The sequence below is a fragment of the Panthera onca genome, chromosome B3 (assembly GCF_046562875.1).
Source record: "Panthera onca isolate mPanOnc1 chromosome B3, mPanOnc1 haplotype 2, whole genome shotgun sequence".
Classification (NCBI taxonomy): Eukaryota; Metazoa; Chordata; class Mammalia; order Carnivora; family Felidae; genus Panthera; species Panthera onca.
This window is the reverse complement of record NC_138344.1, coordinates 138481499-138494755: the sequence shown is the minus strand read 5'-3', so window position 1 is coordinate 138494755 and position 13257 is coordinate 138481499. Positions and strand designations below refer to the sequence as shown.

At 50.4% G+C, this 13257-nt stretch overlaps 1 long non-coding RNA gene across 1 annotated transcript in view; it reads right to left on the bottom strand.

Moving 5' to 3' along the window:
- LOC144616616 (uncharacterized) overlaps positions 1-13257 on the bottom strand; it is a 37800-nt gene that overhangs the window by 6838 nt on the left and 17705 nt on the right. The gene's annotated exons all lie outside the window — the stretch shown is intronic.

The following is a 13257-nucleotide window of genomic DNA, read 5'->3' as shown; positions in this document are numbered from 1 at the left end:
ACTTGCTCTGGCCTCGCGGTGCACAAGGGCAGAGAACACTTCCCTGCTGCGGAATCTGGCCCGAGCCATGTGACTTGCTGTGGCTGCTGGGATGTTAGCCGATGTGACTGAGCTGAGGGTCGAACAGCCCTTGCACAACTGGGATTGCCTCTTGCACCCCGTGCATTGCACGACTGCTCCCCCCGGCTAGTTGCTGCCCCTTCAGCCTGGGCCCTGACATGAACACTCCTGGAGTAGACCTGAATCCAATCCTCAGAGAGAAGCCAAGCCCAGCATAGATCAGCAGAACCCCAGCCAATCTGCAGAAACAAGTGCACATTCTCGTACATCTTTGTGGGGTTTTGTGACTGTTTGTTACACGGCAAAAGCTGACTTGTACACCCTCAAACCACCATTGGATCCCAGTATGGTCGTGCTCCCTCTCGGTGCCCTGGGTTCCAACTCTAACCTCCTCACCCCAACCCCAGTTAGCACCTCAAGCCCCCACACGCAGCTGGAGACTCTGCTGACCTCCCCTTCCTGCCTCTGGGGTGGCCTCCCCATGTCAGATGCGGAAAACTATTGCACTCCCTTTGTTGTTTTATAATTAACCGATTACATGTCTACACACCTTGTAGACCAGTGCTGTCAGATAGAAATAGAATGTGAGCACATTTGTAATCTAAAATGTTTCCAGTAGCTGCATTGAAAAAGTACAAAAAAAAAAAAAAAAGGGCAGGTGAAATTAATTCTAACAGTGAACGTTTTTTAATCTGATAGATCCAAAATATTATCATTTCAACATGTGACCAATATTAATTATTTAAATCGTAGTATTAAATATTTTAATACATAATAAATACTATGTAAAATATGTATTGTTTTAAAAACATTTTGTGTTCTCTCTCACGCTAAGTCTTTGACGTTTGACATGGCCAGCAAATCACAGTTCAGACTAGCCACGTTTCAAGTGCTCAGAAGCCACATGTGGCTTATGGCTACCATGTTGGACAGCCCAGATCTGGAACGTGGAAGACAGAACTCAATACCGCCAATGCGTAGCATAGAACCTGGCACATACGAGGGACTCAGGAAATAATTGTTAAATAGATGAATGAAGAAATGATAGGGGCACCTGGGTGGCGCAGTCGGTTAAGCGTCCGACTTCAGCCAGGTCACGATCTCGCGGTCCGTGAGTTCGAGCCCCGCGTCAGGCTCTGGGCTGATGGCTCGGAGCCTGGAGCCTGTTTCCGATTCTGTGTCTCCCTCTCTCTCTGCCCCTCCCCCATTCATGCTCTGTCTCTCTCTGTCCCAAAAATAAATAAAAAACGTTGAAAAAAAAATTAAAAAAAAAAAAAAAGAAATGATAAGCACAGGCATTATTTTAAGGTGGTGTTTCTGTAGAGGCACCTGGGTGGCTCAGTTGGTTAAGCATCCGACTCTTGCTTTCGGCTCAGGTCGTGATCTCACAGTTTCTTGAGTTTGAGCCCCACATCAGGCTCTGCTCTGGCAGCGTGGAGCCTGCTGGGGATTCTCTCTCCCTCTCTCTCTCTCTCTCTGCGCACCCCCCATCTGTGTTGTCTCTGTCTCTCTCAAAATGAATAAATAAGCTCACAAAAAAAAAAAAAAAGGCGGTAGAACGATTGTCCCTGGTAAAAACACCAGAGGCTTATATAAGATCCAATTTTCATTATAAACAGCGGTGATGGTTTGAAGGGCCAAGTTGTCTAGAGCTGTACCTGAGTCTACATAGCAACCTTGCTCTAAGACTTCGATGCGCAACTAAAGTGTGACCTGGGGCAGCATTTCCCAAAGCCGTCTGACCACGAATAGTATTTAACTCGCAGTGCTTTGTCGGGGTGCCGACAGAAGCTCATGCGGTATCGTTTACATTAAAGGAGACAGCCCAAAAATGGTCTCACGGATGAATTAATTCTGGTAAGAAATGATCAAAATGTGATCCATACGCTTAATATAAAGTAAACAGGGAATAACTGCACCGATAAATGTCAAAATTATGAGATAGAATGCACGACAAAGACCAGCCATTGTCAAAAAGAAAACACACAGCTTGGCAGCGGGAGAGGCAACTGCGCAAACTGCTGGGGAACAGCGCGCTTCCCCCCCCCCCCCCCCGCCCCCATCTGTCACGTGACCTCGCAGCGCTTTCAGGTGGCGGGGGAGACCCCTTCTCAAAGGCAGATGATCACTTAGAAAGGAAAGCCACCACAGGTCCCAGGGTCACCGCGTGGCGGGCATGGGTCTACCTCTCTGACGCAGGTCCTTGCGTCCGTGCCATTTTGCAGACGAAGAAACCGAGTCGCAAAGAGGTCAAGGCATTTCTCAGGTCAGGTTGTGCCTGAAGATGCTGGGCCCAGAGCCCGCACTTGGGGCTGTTACGCCATCCAGCCTCTCTCTAATTATTAGAACAGCTCTATCGGTAAGCTTAGCCTTTTTCTAACATTTTACTTTGAAATACACCGAACAGGAAAAATGTCACCGGCTGTGATGATGCTCCCTCCTCTGGAACCTCCGTATGCCACGGAACAGGGTTTGGGAAATGGTGTTCCGGAAACATACAGGCTCCGTGTTATGCTGCCAGAAGGTGTATTGAACCATTTATCATTGACAGACTTGATCCCTGGGTTCCTCTCCACCTCCATTTCCCAAAGGCAGCGTACAATAAAAATAGAATACCCTTAGATCGAGAGAGGGGTACAGTGGCCCAGGTAACACTCCAGAAATTAAGCCCCAAACTGCCCTCTCAGCTCCCCAGCACGTGGAGTCCAGAGGGAAGGACCGCAGGCCAAGGGGTTCTTCCCGTCTAGAGGTAGGATCCAGCCTGCGTGTCAGGAGGACCAGTTTCTCTTGGCCCGGTGCCCTAGGATGCATTTGTCACAGGGACATTTGCATAAGTGGCATTGAGCAGCGTAATGAATGATGTCCCCAATAGTCATTTTACAAAAAAAATGCAGTGATGTTCCTTGGGTGGCTTTTCTTAGAGCATCACGTAATCTTTGCTGAGGGCAAAATATTAAGGTGTTGTTGCACAGACGCAATTCTAAAGGGGAACTGAAGTAATTTTCGGGTGGATTCTAGACAAAGGAATTTGAGTTAAGCTGCCTTCCGATCTGTCCCCTCCTCCTTATCCAGGTTGCCACGGCCCCCGGCGACGTCTTAGGAGTCTCCTCAAGGTCTCCCAGCTTCTAACTGCACCACCTCCAACCCCTCCTCCCAACTGTCGCCACGGTGACTGTCCTAACACTCAGATCTGAGCACATCTCCAGGGCTCAAAACACGGCCACTAACCCAGCAACTGCCTTGGCTGTTTTTGTTTGTTTGTTTGTTTGTTTGTTTTTGTTTTTTAATCTTGAAATCCCCAGGGTCCGGCACATAATAGGTGCTCAACAAATGTTCATTGCTGCATAAAGGAATCATCCCAAAGTAAGAAATAAAAACAAAGCGCAAAGTCTCCAGTCAGTCCTGCCGACTCGGTAGTCCCTAAACTGGATGCCCACATGCCTTTCTCTGTGACTCCTCTCTTACTGATCGAGCCCCATCTGTGAAAATTGTACTCGGACACCATCTCCTCTATGACCTTCTCCTCCTTGCCCCCAGTGGAGATGAACCCCTCCTTCTCAAGGTCTCCACCAGCACAGGCTGCTGCCTATCGTGGGCAGCGGGCAAAGAGATGTGGGTCCCGATGTCAGACGGCCCTGCTCTGGGGGACCCGGGGAAGTCACCTAAGCAGCCTGAGCCCTGGTGCCCTCCCTGTAGCATCGTGGTGCTGCAGATAACCACATCACAGGGTAGGAACCAGGAGCATACAGGATGGTGCTCTAAGTCACAAAGACTATTTTAAAGCCCGCACATCCAGCCTGTTCCCCTCCCGCCTGGCAGGCTGCTTCCGAACACGGTTTTCTGAGTCACCGCTGTATCCACCCGCGTGCCTTCCAAGGACCTTGCCCAGAAGGACTGAATAAATCCGGCAGATTTGAACACGAGGGATCCAACATGTGTGCTTTGTGGCTGGCGTCCTAGGGCTTGAACCCAAAATTTCTGGGCAGTATTCATAAATATCCAGGATAACTCCCAACACTTCAAATTTCTTTGACTCCATGGTTCTAAGTATAGAAATAAGCTTTGGATTTTAAATAGAAATCGGGGAGCTGAAGACCCGTGATCAAAGTCTCAAGATATCCAGGCACAACGGCAGAGTTCAGGCAGGGCACGAAACACCGACGGGGCAATCTGTCTGACAGATCTCGGAGCGAATCCAGAGCTCGGAGAGCGAGGTTGGAGCTTGGGCTCCACTGGAAACAGGCACAGCCTGGGCAGGAAAGATGATTAGTAATAAACAGAGAGCACCTCAGGGGACCCTCCTACAGACAGTCTGTCACCCAGTGTTTTTACCATTCCGTTTCAAAGTTTAATGAGATAATCACTTTCCGATGCTTACGTGCAATTAACCCCTTTGGAGCGGCCCTGGTATGGCATCAACTTTCACAGGCCCCAGAAGCTGCAATGCCCCGTGACGGTATTCAGCATCGCGGATTTGAGACAAGCATTTCTCCAAGAGAAAAATAACTCACAAATATTTGCAGGTTTTAAAAAGGGAACTTCGCTCCTAAATGTCGGAAGACAACCATTTCTGCTCCAAGAGCTCAGCCCCCACCATCCATGCCTCCTTCCTTGTGAAAGTCCAGAAACAGAAAGAACACGCTTTGGCTGGAGCCACGCTGCCTCCTTCCCCGCCAAGGGAGCACAAAGACCGTTGCATTCTTCCCTTCAAGGGCAAGCATCTGGTTAGTTGCAAATGCATGTGCTCTTTTCCTCACTTGTCGGAGGCTGCTGCCGCTGGTCCCATTTAAATCAGTGGAAGAATATGGACCCCTTTGGCGACTTTCAAAAGCAAGTTGCTTATTTGCACGGTTTTCCAAAGCATTCCTATATGTTACTGACCCTCGCAATACGGTGGCCGGGAAAGAGAGCATTGGGCCCACGGAACATACGAGGACACTGGCTCAGGGGACGTACTCAGCATCACACAGCTGGTAAGAGCCGCAGCAAACTCATACTGGGGGCTGCGAGTTCTTTCCACTAAGCTTTTATTATTATTATTATTAATCCAATGAGTACTGACTGAGTGCTTCCTACGCGGTAGGCCCTGGGGATTCAGCGTCTAGACCCAGGAACCACCCACGTTCAAGGAACTCTGACTCTAACAGAGCAGGCAGACAAAAAGATGTGGGGTGACAGTCCACTGAGAGATGTAAGTCTTGGAAGCCCCCAGATCCCAGACAACGGGCCTGGTCTGCCCCTGGGAAGCCGGTGGGAAGTTACTCAACAGAGCCGGGCCTCTAGGGTAAGACCAGCGAAGTATCTGGTGAGCAAACTTCAAGGAGGCCCTCGCTCTTAGAAGCATACAAGTCATGGCCCTCTCACTCAAGGATGTGCTGGTAAGTACTGGATAAATACTGGAAACTGGCTTCCGGAGGAGAACAGACCTGTTGTAGCATTTGCCCGTTTTCATGGCATAAAGACTCCCACGACACCTGATTTCGAACTACTAATGTGAATCCCCAGCTCGCGAGAGGTTGGTGCAGGCCAGGGCAAGCCGGTTCCGACTCAGCCACTGAGCTGGCATCTAGCTGAGACCCGAAGAGCTCATACCATTTGGTTATAAAGGATGGATGTGGGTTTGAGTGAGACCGGAGGCAGAACTGAGGACAGGTTTTTATAGAGCTGCACGGTCCAACGCTGTGGTCACTAGCCATATGGGGCCGTTTGATCTCCATTTAAATTAATTAAAATTAAATGAAACTACAAAATCAGTTGCTCAGTGCCTGCTAGACATGTCGTAAGTGCTCCGTAGTCACATGTGGCTAGTGGCTACCGTATCAGACAGCACGGATTCCAGAACCTTACCAGGATCACGGAATGTTCTATTGCACAGGTCTCTGGGGTAGAAGGGAGAGAGAGCATGAATTTCTGGCAAGAGAAATTCCAAAACGGGAGGTGAAAGGTCATCTAAAATAAACTTCCTCGACTTCCCCATTTTACCGAGGACCAGCCTGAAATGAAGACTGCACTGAATGCAGGGCACTGGGGTGGCTCGGTCCGTGGAGCGTCCGACTTGGGCTCAGGTCATGATCTCACGGTTCGTGGGTTCAAGCCCCGCGTCGGGCTCTGTGCTGACAGCTCGGAGCCTGGAGCCTGCTTCTGTCTGTCTGTCTCTCTCTCTCTCTCTCTCTCTGAAAAATAAATAAACTTAAAAAAGGCGGGGGAGGCACCTGGGTGGCTCAGTCGGTTAAGCTTCTGACTTTGGCTCGGGTCACGATCTCATGGTTCTTGAGTTCAAGCCCCAGGTCGGGCTCTGTGCTGACTGTTCAGAGCCTGGAGCCTGCTTCGGATTCCGTGTCTCCCTCTCTCTGTCTCTGTTCCTCCCCTGCTTGTGCACTCTCTCTCTCTCTCTCAGAAATGAATAAACATTAAAAAAAAATTTTTTTTAAAAGAAGGGACTGAATGGAAGAAAGCAAAGTCAAGGTGCTCCCTGTCTTTGCGGAACTTACAGCCCTGGATCAGAGAGGTGCTCCATGAATCCACTGAGCACTGGGGGCCATCGGCAGAACGGTGTTCCGCAGAGCCTACTTTGGGAAACGCCCATGCAGGTACATTGCTGGTTTTGGTCCCCAGAGCCCATGGCCGCAGCTACACCACGGGAACGCGGAGTCATGGGGCAACCGAGGGTCTTGGTTAAACCCTCAACTGGGGAGTAGCGCTCTCTCCAAAGAGAGCATGCCATGCATCTTCCTCAGGGGTCAGCAGCATAAGGGAGGGTATGGTGACGGCCACGGAGCACGTACAACAGACACACGGAGGTCAGCTGTCGCGGAAAACAGCTCCACATCGAACAGCGAAGGCGGCAGAAAGCGCTGGGCAGAACCGAGCGCTGCCCGGGTCAGGGAGTAGCATGGGACTCAAACCCGGGCCCCTTTTTCTCTAACGCCTGTGCTCTGTCCCTCCATCTGCCCCCCCCCCCATCATCCTAGAAACTAAGCTCCCCACCACTTCCTCTATCTCACAGCATCTGCTCATCCAGAAACTGGATCCTTTCCCCCTCAACCATCTAGAACCTTCTTCTCCGAGCCCTGGTCACTTCCACACCCACTTTGAAAAGGGAAAAAGAAAGGCGACGGCTTCATTTCTAGTCTAAAGGGAAATCGGTGCTCCTTCCAGAAAACTAGAAGGCCAAAGAGAAGTAGGGGGTGGGGGGGGGGGGAGAATCAAGCCAGTTCCACCATGCAGAGGCAGGCTGTGCACGTGGTTTCCCTGTGTGACTTTCCCTCGCCGAGCGCCTCTCTGATCGTGCTGCTGATGTGGCTTTGAATCCTGCTTTTGCCTCTCTGGACCGCCGGCACCTCCCCGGCCACCGTACTCTTCCAGACGGGACCTGCCACGCCACGTGAGCTGCAGGCGGTGGGCGGACCACAGGTGACCTACAGAGTCCACTTCTGTTGGACAGTTCAGGCTATTTCCAATTTTTCTTTCATAAGCGGCAGCTCAATTTACATCTCTGGGCGTCAAGCTCTTCCCACATTTCAGATGATTTCTTTGGGCCGGATTCCCAGAACTGGAATTACTGTATCAAAAGGTATGAGCGCCTTAAAGGTTCTTGACACAGACTGCCAAACTTCTTTCCAAAAGGGTTGTGTCAATTTATATTCCCCAAAGCCATGCCTGCAACCCTCCTTCTCTCGCCTCCCACCAGCCTGTACTCCTCTGTGCTGCTCGGGGGATGAACGTCCTGACTCATGGTCAGGAATCCCTTTGGCCAATTGAGTGGTGGATCCTTTTCTCCAGCCTGAAAAAAAAAAACCAAAAAAAAAAAACCTGAAAAAGTTCCCCGGCCACCGAAGCTGTCTGCATCCTTAAGAAAGGGGCGCCTCTCCAGGGAGAGGCAGAACTTCTCCTGGAAAGTCCAAACTCGGAGATTCTTCTCTCCCTGCCGACTGGCTCCTGGGGTCCCCTCCCCGGCCCCCTCCCAGCCGCGTCTGCACCCTCACCTAACGCCCCTTCCTCCGATATGGACAGTGGATCCCCAAAGGAGTCTGTGTTTTTAAACCGAAGACGGCAACAGAAAACAAACCCAACAGACACAGGCAAGCAAAACAAAGCGAAAAGGAAGGAACAGCCAGGCCGGGCCGGGCGGGCACCCGTGACCCTCCCGCGTCTCGCAGGGCTTGGGCCGCAGCTAATTCGCCTGCGGTTGGAGGAAGGGGAAGTCGGCTCGCATTAGCGATGATTAAACTGGAGGCCCGTGATTTATTTGCGAAATTCCCGGGGGAGCGGGAGAGGGCGCGAAGGGGGTGGGGGGAGGAAGGGGAAGAAGAGGAACGGGGCAGAGAAAAAATAAATCAGAAACGCAAAGTTGGAGGTGAAGAAACAGAACTGGAGAAAGAGCAAAGAAACCGTGAGGTTATCGCGTAGGAAGAGGAGAAGCGAAGCGAGAAAAGAGAAACAGCCAGAACCCTGTAGGGAAAAAAGACGGAGAGACAGAGCGGAGAAAGCGGATGAGAATTCGCTGCTCTAAAATCCTCGCAACGGAGGGAAACGAGAGCCGGGGTGCAGACGGAGGGTCGGGGGCGCAGCGATGGGGGGCGGGGGGGGCGGTGACGGGCGGAGCAGGGGCGAGAAGGCAGAGGGGGCGGAGGGGACCCCGGAGAGCAGCGCGCGGACTGAGCCGCGGACGCGCGCGGAAATCCCGTCCCGGGGCGCGCGGCGCCCTCCGCGGGGTCCGGACGAACGCAGGCGGCGGGGTGGGCCGAGGGCGGGCGGCCGGCCCGGCCTGGGCCTACGAGCCCGGCGCCCCGGCGAAGGCCACATGCGGGGCCACTCGAGCGAGAGGCCCCGGCCCCCGAAGGGGCTCCCCAGAGTTAGACGCAGAATCGGCCCCGAGCCCCCGCGCGGGAGGGGACTCGTGCTAAATGCACGCGCCCGGGCGCCCTTGGCCGCGCACCCCCGCACCTCCTGCCCCCTCTCCGGGGACCCCGCTGCCGGCGGTGGAGGGCGGGCCGGTCCGCGGCGATGCCGACGCTAGAGGGCGCGCGAGGGCCGCTGCGCCGCGCCTGGTCCTCGAGGAGCGGCCCGCGCGACACGTTCTCAGCCCCGGGGGGCCTGCGGGGAGCCAGGTGCCGGCCGGCCGTGGGGTGCGCGGGGCGCCGCTGGCCGCGTGGCTGATGCCTTGCAAACGGATGTCGTGCACTTTGTTTATTTGGGGGAGAAGTCGCGTGTGAACTGAGTCTTGGCAAGGCAGAGACGGGCACGTGTGAAACTGAATGAAAGGCGGCGCGGCGCGGGGGGGGCGGGTTGGGAACCGGTGGACGGGGTGTAAGATGCCTCTTGACCCCGAGCCCCCGCACCTCCAACCCTCGGCTCCAGTCTGCACCCCTCAACTGCTTAGGAAGAGAGACTCTGATCCCACCAGCACTCACCACTCCACCTAAACACACATCCAAACACCCTTTCAGGATGGGGGAGGGAGGGATAAGTTTAAAAGGCTTTTTAAAGCAGAAAAAAAGAAAAAAGAGGGGAAAAAAAGAAAAAAGAGAACGAGGTTTGCGAGAGGCTGAGGTACTTGAAATGATTTTTGTGTTGCAAATTGCTATGCTTTTACTGAGGCGCTGATGAAAATAAATGAGGCTCCTCTCTCTTTTTGCTAATAAATGAAATGAAAAAAGCACCATTATTATGCCACCTGCTTCTAATTCCTAATTGTGGTAACTTAATTCTCAGATTGTTGTTAGCTGCTTAATATCTCAGGCGCCCCAGCACAGACACACACAGCACGATCGGAAGGCCATTTGGGTCTTTTTTGGGCAGAGGAGTCAGAAGGTGAGGTGAGCAGGCTTCTTTGGTGACGGTTCCCGTCATGAAATATGCGTATCGGAAGGGAGAAATCTTTATTCTCTTCAGCTTCCCAAGGAAAGCTCAGAAGGCATAAAAGGGCTTCTGAGATGCTCAAAATCTAAATAGTGCATGAAAAGTGATCATTGCGGAGGTCCATATATTTTCCCTACTGAAATAGAAAGGTGTATATTTGCTATAAAAAGAGAAAGTGTACATTTCTGTAAGCTTGTTCCTAAGTGCCTTCTGCGAACCCCCAAGCCACACAGTTCCCAGCCTGGGTAGTATAGCCTGTTCTTGGGAATGAAAAGCCCTTTTATCCCCAGAGTGGGGGTGGAGGGATCTGATTGAAAATTCCTTCCTGGCAAGTAGAGATTACCAGACCCAACCACGATTTTGCCAAAGTCAAGAGCTGTATGTAGCGTCGTATCTCAATTTCCGTTAAACCTGAGCTTTTTTGTTTGTTTCTAATGGCCATTCTTATTGTTGGGAAGTTCTGGACTATGGGACGTATCGGGGAGATATCACAGGGCCTCCAAGAAAGACAGAGTTGGGAGAGGGGAAAAAAACATATCTTCGGCACCATTACGAAGGGATAGGGTATTTCCTTTTGCCCCAACACATTTGTCTTCTCTAGGAGTTTGCGAACGGCTAAATGAACACCAGAGAATAATACCAATTTCATCAAGAACGATTTGTCAGTGCTGTTACTTACATCTGTCAGGAAGGCCAAAGTGCCTTTTGTGAAACCACATGAAATCAAGGTAATGCTTATTGCCTCGGCCTCATGGTCTTTGACTTCCTCGCCCTAGATGCTGTTTTTCTCTTATGACTGTGAATGAAGACAGCACAGTGGAACACGCGGTCTCGATGGTATGCAAGCCAGTTAGGGGCCTGGCGAGGAAAGCTGCCAGACCCCCGATCCCAGTTCGAACCAACTTCCTAGCATGCGGCGACACATGGCGATGTCCTGGTGACTGTGAGATCCCCTTCCAGCGAACGAGAGCCACGTCTAGCCCCCGGCAGAATGGCAAAACCCGCATGAGCAGAGAGCCCGATGCAGCCCTGAAATATGAACGAAGTTCACCAGGGAGAGGACGCAGAGCGGCCAGCCGGAGTCAGCCGAAACCAAGGGAAACCGAAAGAAAACACTTGTGAGTGGGACTTAGCAAGCTCTCAACGGAGCAGGTGCATCAGGTACTGTTTAAATAACCAAAATAAGGTGGCAAGGAGATGTATCCCATGAACCCCCAATTCAGGAAAATATGCAAAAGGTTTGTTCTTTCGATCCCCCCCCCCCCCCAAGAACAGAAAGTGGAAAATATGTGTCTGGGCCATAGAGAGCAAGGGTAAATGAAACACTGAATGTTAATGTGTAACATGATCAACCTAGAGTGCCGTGGTTACATCTTAAGCTATTTGTTGCTGATTCTCTATGCTACTGTTTTGTACTGGCATTCTCAAAGCTGAACCAGAAGCATTTCAATGACCCTATGCGTTTGTTTTGCGTCTTCTAGAAGGCTCCGGCACACACACATGCATCCACAGGCACACACACACACACACACACACACACACACACAGCCGGTCCCACATCTATGCACATAGGCAAAGTGTTACCTCCCCACCCCCCTTATCTGTACAAATCTCTGGCATCTCTATATTCCCAAACACAGGAGAATCTATGTATTTATCTCTCTTGAACTCAACTATGAAACACAAGTCAACACTCTTAAATGTCATCTTTTAATACCTCATATAAAAGGCAAACTTTTCCTAACGTGCTTTCCGCCGATCCTATTTAATGAACTCCCCCAAATGCTGCATGCCCCCAGTTTCATCTGTAGAGCTAAGGCTTGATATAAAAAAAATATTTTTTTGGTATTAAAAAATGAAAGGAAAAAAAGCAGGGGAAATATTTTGAAAGTCAATTAAAATTTTGTGTACGTTTTCATTTTTTAATGATAAATTAAGTTACTAATTTTGTCCGTGCTCTTTGTAGACACTGCAGGTTTAATTGCTAATTGTTAACTGCGAATGAATACATTTGCATATTAATTAGCTCCCAATTTACATTTTTAATTTGCTTCCTTCAAAAGGTGCAAGATAAAAGGTCGTGTTATTTTAAATAATTTATGCTTTATTGCATGAAATACGCTAATATGAAATGTGCCTACTAATTTTAACCCCTTTTCTAAGAAGGAAAATGAATACCATTAAAAGGAGGAAGCCAGAGCTGGTGGTGTTTTGAAAAACATTATGCCATGTTGTTCCTCAGCAGCAGAACCTGCTTTTTCCTGCAGCCTCGTTGGGCTGAAAAATGAATATATTCGTTCCTCTACCGTCAGTTTTAAAAGTGATAATATATTTAAAGAACAAAACAGCTGCACTGGATGCAGGCGGCTGGGGGGGGGGGGAGGAGTGGGGGGTGAAGGAGGGGGCTGTTCTCTGCTTTATCCAGGGAAGGACTCACAAAATGGGTCTTGCTGTCTAGTAAATACTGCCAGCCAGCGAGTGGAACCCCCGGTAAGTGGAGAAGCATCCAGCGGAAGCCGCTCTCCGCCCCCCTCCCCCCGGAAAGTCCTGCCACTCCTGTGTCGCCTTTGGAATCCAAGCCGCTCACGCTGGCTTCTTGAAAAACCTTGAGCTTGCTTTAACAGGAGAGAATTAGTTCTTTTCCAATAGCTGACCAAAGAGGTTCTCAAACTGCAATTTCCACTCACCTCTGGTAAGTCAGCTGCCCTGAAAGGAAATAAAACCCGATGGTTAAAGGCAGCGATATTAACACATCATGGCTTCGACCAGGACAGTAACGCTCCATTTGGAAAGGGGTCTACAGCTTGCTGTGTTTTTACCGTTACTGATGGAAATATCTCCTTCATTTTATTCCTTTTTTCTCTTATAGGGTGTCATTTTGAGCCATAACCACTAAAAAGGCGCTAACATTTTATAATGTTTTGTAATAATCTTTCTGAATAAGCATTCATTAAGCATTTTTTAAAAACAGGGTTCTGGAGCTAGGATATACAATTAGAGAAAAATATATTAATAATTTGGAGGATATTGAAAACGGCCGCTTTGTTCTCAGATCGCCCCTGGGTCTTAGCCTTTTTGGTTAGGTTTTATTTTTTTTATTCTTTTTTATTATTTTATTAAAAATGTTTTTTAATGTTTATTTACTTTTGAGAGACAGAGCGGGAGCGGGGGAGGGGCAGAGAAAGAGGCAGACACAGAATCCGAAGCAGGCTCCGGGCTCCGAGCTGTCGGCACGGAGCCCGACGCGGGGCTCGAACTCCCGGACCGTGAGATCGCGACCCGAGCCGAAGCCGGAGGCTTAACCGACTGAGCCACCCAGGTGCCCTTGTTCGGTTT